Source organism: Oncorhynchus nerka, linkage group LG4 (genome assembly GCF_034236695.1).
Source record: "Oncorhynchus nerka isolate Pitt River linkage group LG4, Oner_Uvic_2.0, whole genome shotgun sequence".
NCBI classification, from domain to species: domain Eukaryota; kingdom Metazoa; phylum Chordata; class Actinopteri; order Salmoniformes; family Salmonidae; genus Oncorhynchus; species Oncorhynchus nerka.
Window position 1 is genome coordinate 1,297,079 of NC_088399.1, and position 16,880 is coordinate 1,313,958.

General features: G+C 36.1%; 1 protein-coding gene across 1 annotated transcript in view; it reads left to right on the forward strand.

Moving 5' to 3' along the window:
- skor2 (SKI family transcriptional corepressor 2) overlaps window positions 1-9,240 on the forward strand; it is a 35,356-nt gene extending 26,116 nt beyond the window's left edge. The window contains exon 8 of the mRNA XM_065016664.1: window positions 8,577-9,240. The gene's annotated coding sequence lies outside the window, so the exon portion shown is untranslated. The remainder of the gene's footprint in view (window positions 1-8,576) is intronic.
- Window positions 9,241-16,880: the final 7,640 nt, after the last annotated feature.

A 16,880-nucleotide genomic window follows, 5' to 3' on the forward strand; every position in this document is an offset into this window, starting at 1 on the left:
TGTTAAATATGGACCAATAACATCTGATAAATATGGACCAATAACATCTGTTAAATATGGACCAATAACATCTGTTAAATATGGACCAATAACATCTGTTAAATATGTGACCAATAACATCTGTTAAATATGTGACCAATAACATCTGTTAAATATGTGACCAATAACATCTGTTAAATATGTGACCAATAACATCTGTTAAATATGGACCAATAACATCTGTTAAATATGTGACCAATAACATCTGTTAAATATGGACCAATAACATCTGTTAAATATGTGACCAATAACATCTGCTAAATATGTGACCAATAACATCTGTTAAATATGGACCAATAACATCTGTTAAATATGTGGACCAATAACATCTGTTAAATATGGACCAATAACATCTGCTAAATATGGACCAATAACATCTGTTAAATATGTGACCAATAACATCTGCTAAATATGTGACCAATAACATCTGTTAAATATGGACCAATAACATCTGTTAAATATGTGTATGGACCAATAACATCTGTTAAATATGGACCAATAACATCTGTTAAATATGGACCAATAACATCTGTTAAATATGGACCAATAACATCTGTTAAATATGTGACCAATAACATCTGTTAAATATGACCAATAACATCCAATAACATCTAACATCTAAATATGTGACCAATAACATCTGTTAAATATGTGACCAATAACATCTGTTAAATATGTGACCAATAACATCTGTTAAATATGTGACCAATAACATCTGTTAAATAACATCTGTTAAATATGTGACCATACTGACCAATAACATCTGTTAATAACATCTGTTAAATATGGACCAATAACATCTGTTAAATATGTGACCAATAACATCTGTTAAATATGGACCAATAACATCTACTAAATATGTGTATACTGACCAATAACATCTGTTAAATATGTGACCAATAACATCTGTTAAATATGTGACCAATAACATCTGTTAAATATGGACCAATAACATCTGTTAAATATGGACCAATAACATCTGCTATGTGTATGGACCAATAACATCTGTTAAATATGTGACCAATAACATCTGATAAATATGTGACCAATAACATCTGTTAAATATGGACCAATAACATCTGATAAATATGTGACCAATAACATCTGTTAAATATGGACCAATAACATCTGTAAATATGGACCAATAACATCTGTTAAATATGGACCAATAACATCTGTTAAATATGGACCAATAACATCTACTAAATATGTGTATACTGACCAATAACATCTACTAAATATGTGTATACTGACCAATAACATCTGCTAAATATGGACCAATAACATCTGTTAAATATGGACCAATAACATCTGTTAAATATGTGACCAATAACATCTGTTAAATATGTGATACCAATAACATCTGAAATAACATCTGCTAAATATGGACCAATAACATCTGTTAAATATGGACCAATAACATCTGTTAAATATGTGACCAATAACATCTGCTAAATATGTGACCAATAACATCTGTTAAATATGTGACCAATAACATCTGTTAAATATGTGACCAATAACATCTACTAAATATGTGACCAATAACATCTGTTAAATATGGACCAATAACATCTACTAAATATGTGTATACTGACCAATAACATCTGTTAAATATGGACCAATAACATCTGTTAAATATGGACCAATCTGTTAAATACCAATAACATCTGTTAAATATGTGACCAATAACATCTGTAAATATGTGACCAATAACATCTGTTAAATATGTGACCAATAACATCTGTTAAATATGTGACCAATAACATCTGTTAAATATGTGACCAATAACATCTGTTAAATATGTGACCAATAACATCTGTTAAATATGTGACCAATAACATCTGTTAAATATGTGACCAATAACATCTGTTAAATATGTGACCAATAACATCTGTTAAATATGGACCAATAACATCTGCTAAATATGGACCAATAACATCTGTTAAATATGTGACCAATAACATCTGTTAAATATGTGACCAATAACATCTGTTAAATATGGACCAATAACATCTGTTAAATATGGACCAATAACATCTACTAAATATGTGTATGGACCAATAACATCTGTTAAATATGTGTATACTGACCAATAACATCTGTTAAATATGTGACCAATAACATCTGTTAAATATGTGACCAATAACATCTGTTAAATATGGACCAATAACATCTACTAAATATGTGAATACTGACCAATAACATCTGTTAAATATGGACCAATAACATCTGTTAAATATGTGAATACTGACCAATAACATCTGTTAAATATGGACCAATAACATCTGTTAAATATGTGACCAATAACATCTGTTAAATATGTGACCAATAACATCTGTTAAATATGGACCAATAACATCTGTTAAATATGTGAATACTGACCAATAACATCTGTTAAATATGGACCAATAACATCTGTTAAATATGGACCAATAACATCTACTAAATATGTGTATACTGACCAATAACATCTGTTAAATATGTGACCAATAACATCTGTTAAATATGTGACCAATAACATCTGTTAAATATGTGACCAATAACATCTGTTAAATATGTGACCAATAACATCTGTTAAATATGTGACCAATAACATCTGTTAAATATGGACCAATAACATCTGTTAAATATGGACCAATAACATCTGATAAATATGTGACCAATAACATCTGTTAAATATGGACCAATAACATCTGTTAAATATGGACCAATAACATCTACTAAATATGTGTATACTGACCAATAACATCTGTTAAATATGGACCAATAACATCTGTTAAATATGGACCAATAACATCTGTTAAATATGTGACCAATAACATCTGTTAAATATGTGACCAATAACATCTGTTAAATATGGACCAATAACATCTGTTAAATATGTGACCAATAACATCTGTTAAATATGTGACCAATAACATCTGTTAAATATGTGACCAATAAAAATATGTGACCAATAACATCTGTTAAATATGTGACCAATAACATCTGCTAAATATGGACCAATAACATCTGTTAAATATGGACCAATAACATCTGTTAAATATGTGTATACTGACCAATAACATCTACTAAATATGTGTATACTGACCAATAACATCTGCTAAATATGGACCAATAACATCTGTTAAATATGGACCAATAACATCTGTTAAATATGGACCAATAACATCTACTAAATATGTGTATACTGACCAATAACATCTGCTAAATATGGACCAATAACATCTGTTAAATATGGACCAATAACATCTGTTAAATATGGACCAATAACATCTGTTAAATATGTGACCAATAACATCTGTTAAATATGTGACCAATAACATCTGTTAAATATGGACCAATAACATCTGTTAAATATGTGACCAATAACATCTGTTAAATATGTGACCAATAACATCTGTTAAATATGGACCAATAACATCTGTTAAATATGTTAAATATGACCAATAACATCTGATAAATATGTGACCAATAACATCTGTTAAATATGGACCAATAACATCTGTTAAATAACATCTGTTAAATATGTGACCAATAACATCTGTTAAATATGTGACCAATAACATCTGTTAAATATGTGACCAATAACATCTGCTAAATATGGACCAATAACATCTGTTAAATATGGACCAATAACATCTGTTAAATATGTGTATACTGACCAATAACATCTACTAAATATGTGTATACTGACCAATAACATCTGCTAAATATGGACCAATAACATCTGTTAAATATGGACCAATAACATCTGTTAAATATGGACCAATAACATCTACTAAATATGTGTAACATAAATATGTGACCAATAACATCTGTTAAATATGGACTAAATATGGACCAATAACATCTGTTAAATATGGACCAATAACATCTGTTAAATATGTGACCAATAACATCTGTTAAATATGTGACCAATAACATCTGTTAAATATGGACCAATAACATCTGTTAAATATGTGACCAATAACATCTGTTAAATATGGACCAATAACATCTGTTAAATATGTGACCAATAACATCTGTTAAATATGTGACCAATAACATCTGTTAAATATGTGACCAATAACATCTGTTAAATATGGACCAATAACATCTACTAAATATGTGACCAATAACATCTGTTAAATATGGACCAATAACATCTGTTAAATATGTGACCAATAACATCTGTTAAATATGTGACCAATAACATCTACTAAATATGTGACCAATAACATCTGTTAAATATGGACCAATAACATCTACTAAATATGTGTATACTGACCAATAACATCTGCTAAATATGTGACCAATAACATCTGTTAAATATGTGACCAATAACATCTGTTAAATATGTGACCAATAACATCTGTTAAATATGGACCAATAACATCTACTAAATATGTGTATACTGACCAATAACATCTGTTAAATATGGACCAATAACATCTGTTAAATATGTGACCAATAACATCTGTTAAATATGTGACCAATAACATCTGTTAAATATGTGACCAATAACATCTGTTAAATATGTGACCAATAACATCTGTTAAATATGTGTATGGACCAATAACATCTGTTAAATATGGACCAATAACATCTGTTAAATATGGACCAATAACATCTGTTAAATATGTGACCAATAACATCTGTTAAATATGTGACCAATAACATCTGTTAAATATGTGACCAATAACATCTGTTAAATATGTGACCAATAACATCTGTTAAATATGTGACCAATAACATCTACTAAATATGTGTATGGACCAATAACATCTGTTAAATATGGACCAATAACATCTGTTAAATATGGACCAATAACATCTGCTAAATATGGACCAATAACATCTGTTAAATATGGACCAATAACATCTGCTAAATATGGACCAATAACATCTGTTAAATATGTGTATACTGACCAATAACATCTGTTAAATATGTGACCAATAACATCTGTTAAATATGTGACCAATAACATCTGTTAAATATGGACCAATAACATCTGTTAAATATGTGACCAATAACATCTGTTAAATATGGACCAATAACATCTGTTAAATATGGACCAATAACATCTGTTAAATATGTGACCAATAACATCTGATAAATATGGACCAATAACATCTGTTAAATATGTGACCAATAACATCTGTTAAATATGTGACCAATAACATCTGTTAAATATGGACCAATAACATCTGTTAAATATGTGTATACTGACCAATAACATCTGCTAAATATGGACCAATAACATCTGTTAAATATGTGACCAATAACATCTGTTAAATATGTGACCAATAACATCTGTTAAATATGTGACCAATAACATCTGCTAAATATGGACCAATAACATCTGATAAATATGTGTATACTGACCAATAACATCTGTTAAATATGTGACCAATAACATCTGATAAATATGTGACCAATAACATCTGTTAAATATGTGACCAATAACATCTGTTAAATATGGACCAATAACATCTGTTAAATATGTGACCAATAACATCTGTTAAATATGTGACCAATAACATCTGTTAAATATGTGACCAATAACATCTGTTAAATATGTGACCAATAACATCTGTTAAATATGGACCAATAACATCTGTTAAATATGGACCAATAACATCTGTTAAATAAAATAACATCTGCTAAATATGGACCAATAACATCTGCTAAATATGTGACCAATAACATCTGTTAAATATGTGACCAATAACATCTGTTAAATATGTGACCAATAACATCTGATAAATATGTGACCAATAACATCTGTTAAATATGGACCAATAACATCTGTTAAATATGTGACCAATAACATCTGTTAAATATGTGACCAATAACATCTGTTAAATATGGACCAATAACATCTGTTAAATATGGACCAATAACATCTGTTAAATATGGACCAATTAAATATGGACCAATAACATCTGCTAAATATGTGACCAATAACATCTGTTAAATATGGACCAATAACATCTGTTAAATATGGACCAATAACATCTGTTAAATATGTGACCAATAACATCTGTTAAATATGGACCAATAACATCTGTTAAATATGTGACCAATAACATCTGTTAAATATGTGACCAATAACATCTGTTAAATATGGACCAATAACATCTGTTAAATATGTGACCAATAACATCTGTTAAATATGTGACCAATAACATCTGTTAAATATGGACCAATAACATCTGTTAAATATGTGACCAATAACATCTGTTAAATATGTGACCAATAACATCTGTTAAATATGGACCAATAACATCTGTTAAATATGTGTATGGACCAATAACATCTGTTAAATATGTGACCAATAACATCTGTTAAATATGTGACCAATAACATCTGTTAAATATGGACCAATAACATCTGCTAAATATGTGACCAATAACATCTGTTAAATATGTGACCAATAACATCTGTTAAATATGTGACCAATAACATCTGTTAAATATGGACCAATAACATCTGTTAAATATGTGACCAATAACATCTGATAAATATGTGACCAATAACATCTGTTAAATATGGACCAATAACATCAGCTAAATATGTGTATGGACCAATAACATCTGCTAAATATGGACCAATAACATCTGTTAAATATGGACCAATAACATCAGCTAAATATGTGTATGGACCAATAACATCTGTTAAATATGGACCAATAACATCTGTTAAATATGGACCAATAACATCAGCTAAATATGTGTATGGACCAATAACATCTGCTAAATATGTGTATGGACCAATAACATCTGTTAAATATGTGACCAATAACATCTGCTAAATATGTGTATACTGACCAATAACATCTGTTAAATATGGACCAATAACATCTGTTAAATATGTGACCAATAACATCTGTTAAATATGTGACCAATAACATCTGTTAAATATGTGTATATGGACCAATGACCAATAACATCTGTTAAATATGTGACCAATAACATCTGTTAAATATGGACCAATAACATCTGTTAAATATGTGACCAATAACATCTGTTAAATATGTGACCAATAACATCTGTTAAATATGTGACCAATAACATCTGTTAAATATGTGACCAATAACATCTGTTAAATATGTGACCAATAACATCTGTTAAATATGTGACCAATAACATCTGTTAAATATGTGACCAATAACATCTGTTAAATATGTGACCAATAACATCTGTTAAATATGGACCAATAACATCTGTTAAATATGGACCAATAACATCTACTAAATATGTTTATACTGACCAATAACATCTGTTAAATATGTGACCAATAACATCTGTTAAATATGGACCAATAACATCTGTTAAATATGTGACCAATAACATCTGTTAAATATGTGAACATCTGTTAAATATGGACCAATAACATCTGTTAAATATGGACCAATAACATCTGTTAAATATGTGACCAATAACATCTGTTAAATATGGACCAATAACATCTGTTAAATATGTGACCAATAACATCTGTTAAATATGTGACCAATAACATCTGTTAAATATGGACCAATAACATCTGTTAAATATGGACCAATAACATCTGTTAAATATGTGACCAATAACATCTGTTAAATATGGACCAATAACATCTGTTAAATATGTGACCAATAACATCTGTTAAATATGGACCAATAACATCTGTTAAATATGGACCAATAACATCTGTTAAATATGGACCAATAACATCTGTTAAATATGGACCAATAACATCTGTTAAATATGTGACCAATAACATCTGTTAAATATGGACCAATAACATCTGTTAAATATGTGACCAATAACATCTGTTAAATATGTGACCAATAACATCTGTTAAATATGTGACCAATAACATCTGTTAAATATGTGACCAATAACATCTGTTAAATATGTGACCAATAACATCTGATAAATATGTGACCAATAACATCTACTAAATATGTTTATACTGACCAATAACATCTGTTAAATATGTGACCAATAACATCTGTTAAATATGGACCAATAACATCTGTTAAATATGTGACCAATAACATCTGTTAAATATGTGACCAATAACATCTGTTAAATATGGACCAATAACATCTGATAAATATGTGACCAATAACATCTGTTAAATATGTTTATACTGACCAATAACATCTGTTAAATATGTGACCAATAACATCTGTTAAATATGTTTATACTGACCAATAACATCTGTTAAATATGTGTATGGACCAATAACATTTGATTTGAATTCAAATTCTAAACTATATTTTATGCACAAAAACGTGTATTGTATTTATTATACTTTTATTATATTATATTTGATTATATACTGTATTAATACAATTGCTCAGAAAAATATAATTTTTATAACAAGTAATATTTTTTTCTCCCAAAATGTAGGGGTCAAAATTATTGACACCCCTGTTTTCAATACCTTTCAATACCTCACCTGACCACGTCAATCATTTTCCACCCCACTGTAGGTAATATAATATAGTAAACATGATACACATGGTATAATATGATAGTAATGATGTCATAACTTTGACTCACCAGGGAACTTGGAAGTCCTGAACCATCTGGACAAGAACCTGAGGTCCTATGAACCTTAGGAGTGAAATGGAGGTGGAGTGAAACCAACTAAAACAGACAACTATGAAAAAGGACAAAAAAAAAGGACGTGAAGATGTTTGACAATACAACACGTGACCTCGTCCCCCAACCAATCCTTGACAGTCTCTGACATGGACCACGGAGGAAACAAATAAAGACTTTGTCTACTACTCTGACGCCAGGTCCAAACCTAGAACAATATTAAATACTACTCCAGTGAATTACTACAGCAGACAGCCTGTCCACCTGTATATATTCCACCTGCCGTCCCAGGATACACACAGAACCAATCAGCTATGAAGGACTCAGATCTTTGTTGGTGTCCCAATACAATGATTGAACTCTTTTCATCACAATGTATCTATATGTGTTTGTTTATCTGATCTGATTAAATGACTGATTACATGAATATGATCCTGACATGTCACATGTTAAAGAAGGATGCAAAGTACATCAACAGAGAACAGTAGAAACAGCCCCTCACCCCTCCTAGTTAAGAACATATCATGGATCAATTGTCATGAATACAAAATCTATAATGTTATTATTACAAACTGTTCATGTATTTAAATATGTCATTGTTGTTTCTATACTATTTATGTGGATAAATAAAAAGTCTATACAAGAATTAAACAAAGTACTGTGGATTCCTAATTACTACTTTGGTGTTAGGGTTGGGTTAGGGTCAAGTTAGGGTTGGGTTAGGGTTAGGGTAAGGTTAGGTTAGGCTAGGGTTGGGTAAGGGTTAGGGTAAGGTTAGGGTTGGGTTAGGGTCGAGTTAGGGTTGGGTTAGGGTTGGGTTAGGGGCCAGGCCAGGCCAGGCCAGGCCAGGGTCGGGTTAGCTAGGGTTATGGTTAGGTTAGGGTTAGGTTTGGTTAGGGGCCAGGGTACAAGGGGCAAGGTTAGGGTTGGGTTAGGCTTAGGCATTAGGTTAGGTTAGGCCAGGTTTAGGGTTAGGGTTAGGGTTAGGCCAGGGTTGGGTTGGCCTAGGCCAGGGCGTCAAACTAGGCCATTAGGCCAGGCCAGGCCAGGGTTAAGGCCAGGCCAGGCCAGGGCCTAGGCCAAGGGCCAGGGTTAGGCCAGGGTTAGGGTTAGGGTCAGTTAGGCCCAGCCAGGGTCAGGGTAGGGTCAAATGGGCCAGGGCCAGGCCAGGCCTAGGCCAGGGGTCAGGGTTAGGGTTGGCCAGGGTTAGGCTTAGGCAGGGTAGGGTCAGGCCAGGCCAGGGCCAGGCCTTAGGCTAGGCCAGGCAAGGCAGGCCAGGCCAGGCCAAGGGTTGAGGATAGGCCAGGCTCAGGCCCAGGCCAGGGCCTAGGTTAGGCCAGGGCCAGGCAGGCCAGGGTTAGGGCCAGGCACAAATAGGCCAGGCCAGGTCTGGGCTAGGGCTAGGTTAGGTCCGGGTCCGGGCTAGGCCAAGTTGGGCCAGGCCAGGGTTAGGGTTGGGCCAGGCCAGGGTTAGGGTTAGGTCCGGCTAGGGCCTTAGATAGGCTAGGTATAGGGCCAGGCTAGGCTAGGCCAGGCCAGGTACAGGGTTAGATAGGGCTGGGGTACAGTGTTAGATAGTAGATAGGTATAGGCCAGGGTTAGATAGTGCCAGGTACCAGGGCCATATAGGATAGTGGGTCAGGGCCAGGGTTAGATATAGGTACAGGGTTAGAGGGCCAGGTGTATAAGTACAGGGTTAGATAGGGTGTATAGGTACAGGGTTAGATAGGCCAAGGTCAGGGTTAGATAATAGGGTCAGATAGGGCCAGGGTTAGATAAATAGGCCAGAAATAGGCCAGGTTAGGCCAGGGTTAGATAGGCCAGGGTACAGGCTTAGGCAGTAGTCAGGTAGGGCAGATGAGTGGCCAGGTCCGTATAGGTGCAGGGATATAGTAGATAGTGTATAGGTACAGGGCTAGGAGATAGGTATAGGGCAGGGGTTAGTGCCAGGCCAGGGCAAGGCCAGGCCCAGGTAGGCCAGGCACAGGGTTAGATCAGTCCTGCCAGGCCAGGTACAGCCAAGGGCCAGGCTAGGTCATAGAACTGGGCAAAGCAGTGGCTAGGGCTAGGTACAGGGTAGCAGATAGTGTATAGGCAACAGGGTTAGATAGTAGATAGTGTATAGGCACAGGGTTAGATAGTAGATAGTGTATAGGTACAGGGTTAGATAGTGTATAGGCACAGGGCCAGATAGTGTATAGGCAACAGGGTCAGATAGCAGATAATGCATAGGCATATAGCAGATAGTGCATAGGCACATGGGTTAGATATGCATATATAACAGGGCCAGATAGCAGATAGTGCATATATACAGGGTTAGATAGTAGATAGTGTATAGGTACAGCAGATAGTAGATAGTGCATAGGCAACAGGGTCAGATAGCAGATAGTGCATATATAACAGGGCAGATAGCAGATAGTGTATAGGCACAGGTCAGATAGCAGATAGTGTATAGGCAACAGGGTTAGATAGCAGATAGTGCATAGGCACAGGTTAGATAGTGTATAGGCACAGGGTTAGATAGTGTAGAGGCATAGGGTCAGATAGCAGATGTATAGGCACAGGGCCAGATAGCAGATAGTGCATAGGTACATTAGGGTTAGATAGCAGATAGTGTATAGGCACAGGTCATATAGCAGATAGTGTATAGGCACAGGGTTAGATAGTGCATAGGCACAGGGTTAGATAGCAGATAGTGCATAGGCACAGGGTTAGATAGATAGCAGATAGGTGCAGGGTTAGATAGTGTATAGGCACAGGGTTAGATAGCAGATAGTGCATAGGCACAGGGTTAGATAGTAGATAGTGTATAGGCACAGGCAACAGCAGATAGTGCATAGGCACAGGGTTAGATAGCAGATAGTGCATAGGCAACAGGTTAGGCCATAGCAGACAGTGCAGGCATATAGTAGATAGTGCATAGGCAACAGGGTCAGATAGCAGATAGTGTATAGGCACAGGTTAGATAGCAGATAGTCAGGTAACAGGGTTAGATAGCAGATAGTGTATAGGCAACAGGGTTAGATAGCAGATATGCATAGGTCAGGGTCAGATAGTAGATAGGCATAGGTACAGGGTTAGATAGCAGATAGTGCATAGGCACAGGGTTAGATAGTAGATAGGCAACAGGTCAGGGTTAGCAGATTGTGCATAGGCAATAGGGTCAGATAGCAGATAGTGTATAGGCACAGGGTTAGATAGTGTATAGGCATTAGATAGTGATAGTGCATAGGCAATGGGTCAGATAGTGTATAGGTACAGGGTTAGATAGCAGACAGTGCATAGGCACAGGGTCAGATAGTAGATAGTGTATAGGCAACAGGTCAGATAGCAGATATAGTGTAAGGTGCAGGGTTAGATAGCAGATAGTGTATAGGTACAGGGTTAGACAGATAGTGCATTAACAGGGTCAGGGTTATATAGCAGATAGTGCATAGGTAACAGGGTTAGATAGCAGATAGTGTATAGGCAACAGGTCAGATAGTAGCTGTATAGGCACAGGGTTAGATAGTAGATAGTGTATAGGTACAGGTTAGATAGCAGATAGTGTATAGGCAGGGGTTACATGGGTATAGATAGCAGATAGTGCATAGGTACAGGGTCAGGTAGATAGTGTATAGGTACATAGTTAGATAGTGTATAGGCACAGGGTTAGATAGCAGATAGTGCATAGGTACAGGGTTAGATAGCAGATTGTGTATAGGTACAGGGTTAGACAGCAGATAGTGTATAGGTGCAGGGTTAGATAGTAGATAGTGTATAGGTACAGGGTTAGATAGTGTATAGATACAGGGTTAGATAGTGTATAGGTGCAGGGTTAGATAGCAGACAGAGGTTAGTGGTGTAGGCACAGGGTTAGATAGATAGTGTAGGTACAGGGTTATAGCAGATAGTGTATAGGTACAGGGTTAGATAGTAGATAGTGCATAGGCACAGGGTTAGATAGCAGATAGTGTATAGGTACAGGGTTAGATAGTAGATAGTGTATAGGTACAGGGTTAGATAGTGTATAGGTACAGGGTTAGATAGTAGATAGTGCATAGGCACAGGGTTAGATAGCAGATAGATAGTGCATAGGCACAGGGTTAGATAGTGATATAGGTACAGGGATTAGGGTATAGGTACAGGGTTGAGATAGCAGATGCATAGGCAACAGGGTCAGATAGCAGATTAAGTGCATAGGCACAGGGGCAGATAGCAGATAGTGTAGGCAACAGGTCAGGTAGCAGATAGTGTATAAGGCAACAGGGTCAGATAGTGTATAGGTACAGGGTTAGATAGTAGATAGTGTATAGGTACAGATAGTGTACAGGCACAGGTCAGATAGTAGATAGTGTATAGGTACAGGGTCAGATAGTAGATAGTGTATAGGTACAGGGTTAGATAGTGCATAGGTAACAGTGTTAGATAGTAGATAGTGTATAGGTACAGGTACAGATAGCAGATAGTGTATAGGTACAGGGTTAGATAGTAGATAGTGTATAGGCACAGGGTTAGATAGCAGATAGTGTATAGGCACAGGGTCAGATAGCAGATAGGCACAGGGTTAGATAGCAGATAGTGTATAGGTACAGGGTAGATCATTAGATAGTGTATACAGCAGATAGTGCATAGGCACAGGGCTTAGATAGCAGATAGTGTATAGGTACAGGGTAGATAGTGTATAGGTACAGGGTTAGATAGTGTATAGGCAACAGGTCAGATAGTAGATAGTGTATAGGTACAGGGTTAGATAGGGTTAGATAGCAGATAGTGTATAGGTACAGGGTTAGATAGCAGACAGTATAGGCACAGGGTTAGATAGTAGATAGTGCAGGCACAGTGTTAGATAGTAGATAGTGCATAGGTACAGTGGGTTAGATAGTATATAGGTACAGATTAGCAGCATAGGCAACAGGTATAGACAGCAGATAGTGTATAGGCACAGGGTTAGATAGCAGATAGTGCATAGGTCAGGGCACATGGGTTAGATAGCAGATAGTGTATAGGCACAGGGTTAGATAGTGTATAGGCAACAGGGTTAGATAGCAGATAGTGTATAGGTACAGGGGTTAGATAGTAGATAGTGTATAGGTACAGGCATATAGTGGGTACAGATTAGATAGTGTATAGGCACAGGGTTAGATAGTAGATAGTGTATAGGCAACAGGGTTAGATAGTAGATAGTGTATAGGCACAGGCAAGATAGCAGGTACAGGGTTAGATAGTAGATAGGTATAACAGGGGTTAGATAGCAGATAGATAGTGTATAGGTACAGGGTTAGATAGTAGATAGTGTATAGGTACAGGGTTAGATAGTGATATAGGCAACAGGGTCAGATAGCAGATAGTGTATAGGTAACAGGGTTAGATAGCAGATAGTTACATGGTTAGATAGTGTATAGGTACAGGGTTATATAGCAGATAGTGTATAGGTACAGGTCAGGGTTAGATAGTGCATAGGTACAGGGTTAGATAGCAGATAGTGTATAGGTACAGGGTTAGATAGCAGAGATAGTGTATAGGTAACAGGGTTAGATAGTAGATAGTGCATAGGCACAGGGTTAGATAGCAGTATATAGGCAACAGGTTAGATAGCAGATAGTGTATAGGCACAGGTTAGATAGCAGATAGTGTATAGGTACAGGGTTAGATAGTGATATATAGGTACAGGTCAGATAGTAGATAGTGTATAGGTACAGGGTTAGATAGTGTATAGGTACAGCAGATAGTAGATAGGCATAGGTACAGATAGACAGATAGTGCATAGTACAGGGTTAGATAGTAGATAGTGTATAGGTGCATAGGGTTAATAGGTACAGGGTTATAGGGTAGATAGTGTATAGGTACAGGGTTAGATAGTGTGCATAGGTACAGGGTTAGATAGCAGATAGTGTATAGGTACAGGGTTAGATAGTAGATAGTGTATAGGTACAGGTTAGATAGTGTATAGGTACAGGGTTAGATAGCAAATAGTGTATAGGTACAGGGTTAGATAGTAGATTATGGTATAGGTACAGGATAGTTAGATAGTAGATAGTGTATAGGTACAGGGTTAGATAGCAGATTAGTGTATAGGTAACAGGGTTAGATAGTGATATAGGTACAGGGCCAGATAGTAGATAGTGTAGGTACAGGGTTAGATATGCATAGGCAACAGGTCAGATAGTGATAGTGTATAGGTACAGGGTTAGATAGCAGATAGTGCATAGGCACAGGGTTAGATAGCAGATATGCATAGGTACAGGGTTAGATAGCAGATATGCATAGGCAACAGGGTTAGATAGTGTATAGGCACAGGGTTAGATAGTAGATAGTGTATAGGTACAGGGTTAGATAGATAGTGTATAGGTACAGGGTTAGATAGCAGATAGTGTATAGGCAACAGGGTTAGATAGCAGATAGTGTATAGGCACAGGGTTAGTAGCAGATAGTGTATAGGTACAGGGTTAGATAGCAGATAGTGTATAGGTACAGGGTTAGATAGCAGATAGTGTATAGGCAACAGGGTTAGATAGTAGATAGTGTATAGGCACAGGGTTAGATAGCAGATAGTGCATAGGTACAGGTTAGATAGCAGATAGTGTATAGGTACAGGGTTAGATAGTAGATAGTGTATAGGTACAGGGTTAGATAGTGTATAGGCACAGGGTTAGATAGCAGACAGTGTATAGGCACAGGGTTATATAGCAGATAGTGTATAGGTACAGGGTTAGATAGCAGATGTATAGGTACAGGGTTAGATAGTGCATAGGCATGAGTACAGGGTTAGATAGTAGATAGTGTATAGGCACAGGGTTAGACAGATAGTGTATAGGCACAGGGTCAGATAGCAGATAGTGTATAGGCAACAGGGTTAGATTAGCAGATTAAATGCATATAGGTGCAGGGTTAGATAGTAGATAGTGTATAGGTACAGGGTTAGATAGTAGATAGTGTATAGGTACAGGGTTAGATAGCAGATAGTGTATAGGCACAGGGTTAGATAGCAGATAGTGTATAGGTACAGGGTTAGATAGTAGATAGTGTATAGGCAACATGGTCAGATAGCAGATTGCATAGGTACAGGGCAGATAGTAGATAGCATATAGGCAACAGGGTTAGATAGCAGATAGTGTATAGGTACAGGGTTAGATAGTAGATAGTGTATAGGTACAGGGTTAGATAGTGTATAGGTACAGGGTTAGATTAGATAGTGTATAGGCAACAGGGTTAGATAGTAGATAGTGTATAGGTACAGGGTTAGATAGCAGATAGTGTATAGGCACAGGGTTAGATAGTAGATAGTGTATAGGTACAGGGTTAGATAGCAGATAGTGTATAGGCAACAGGGTTAGATAGTGTATAGGGCACAGGGTTAGATAGCAGATAGTGTATAGGTACAGGTCAGATAGCAGATAGTGTATAGGTAACAGGTTAGATAGTAGATAGTGCATAGGCAACAGGGTTAGATAGCAGATTAGTGTATAGGTACAGGGTTAGATAGCAGATAGTGTATAGGTAACAGGCCAGATAGCAGATAGTGTATAGGCAACAGGCCAGACAGGGTTAGATAGTAGATAGTGTATAGGTACAGGGTTAGATAGTAGATAGTGTATAGGTACAGGGTTAGATAGTAGATAGTGTATAGGTACAGGGTTAGATAGCAGATAGTGTATAGGTACAGGGTCAGATAGCAGATAGTGCATAGGCACAGGGTTAGATAGTAGTAGATAGTGTATAGGTACAGGGTTAGATAGGTCAGTAGAGATAGTGTATAGGTAACAGGGTTAGATAGTAGATAGTGTATAGGCACAGGGTTAGATAGAGATAGTGTATAGGTACAGGGTTAGATAGCAGATAGTGTGTATAGGTACAGGGTTAGATAGATAGTGTATAGGTACAGGGTTAGATAGCAGATAGGTAGATAGTGTAGGTACAGGGTTAGATAGTAGATAGTGTATAGGTACAGGGTTAGTGTATAGGGTTAGATAGTGTATAGGCACAGGGTTAGGTAGATAGGTACAGATTAGATAGTGATATAGGTACAGGGGTTAGATAGCAGATAGTGTATAGGTACAGGGTTAGATAGCAGATAGGTACATAGGGTTAGATAGTAGATAGTGTATAGGTACAGGGTTAGATAGTAGATAGTGTATAGGTACAGGCAGTTAGATAGTAGATAGTGTATAGGTAACAGGGTTAGATAGTGTATAGGCACAGGGTTAGATAGTAGATAGTGTATAGGTACAGGGTTAGATAGTAGATAGTGTATAGGCACACAGATAGTGTATAGGTACAGGGTTA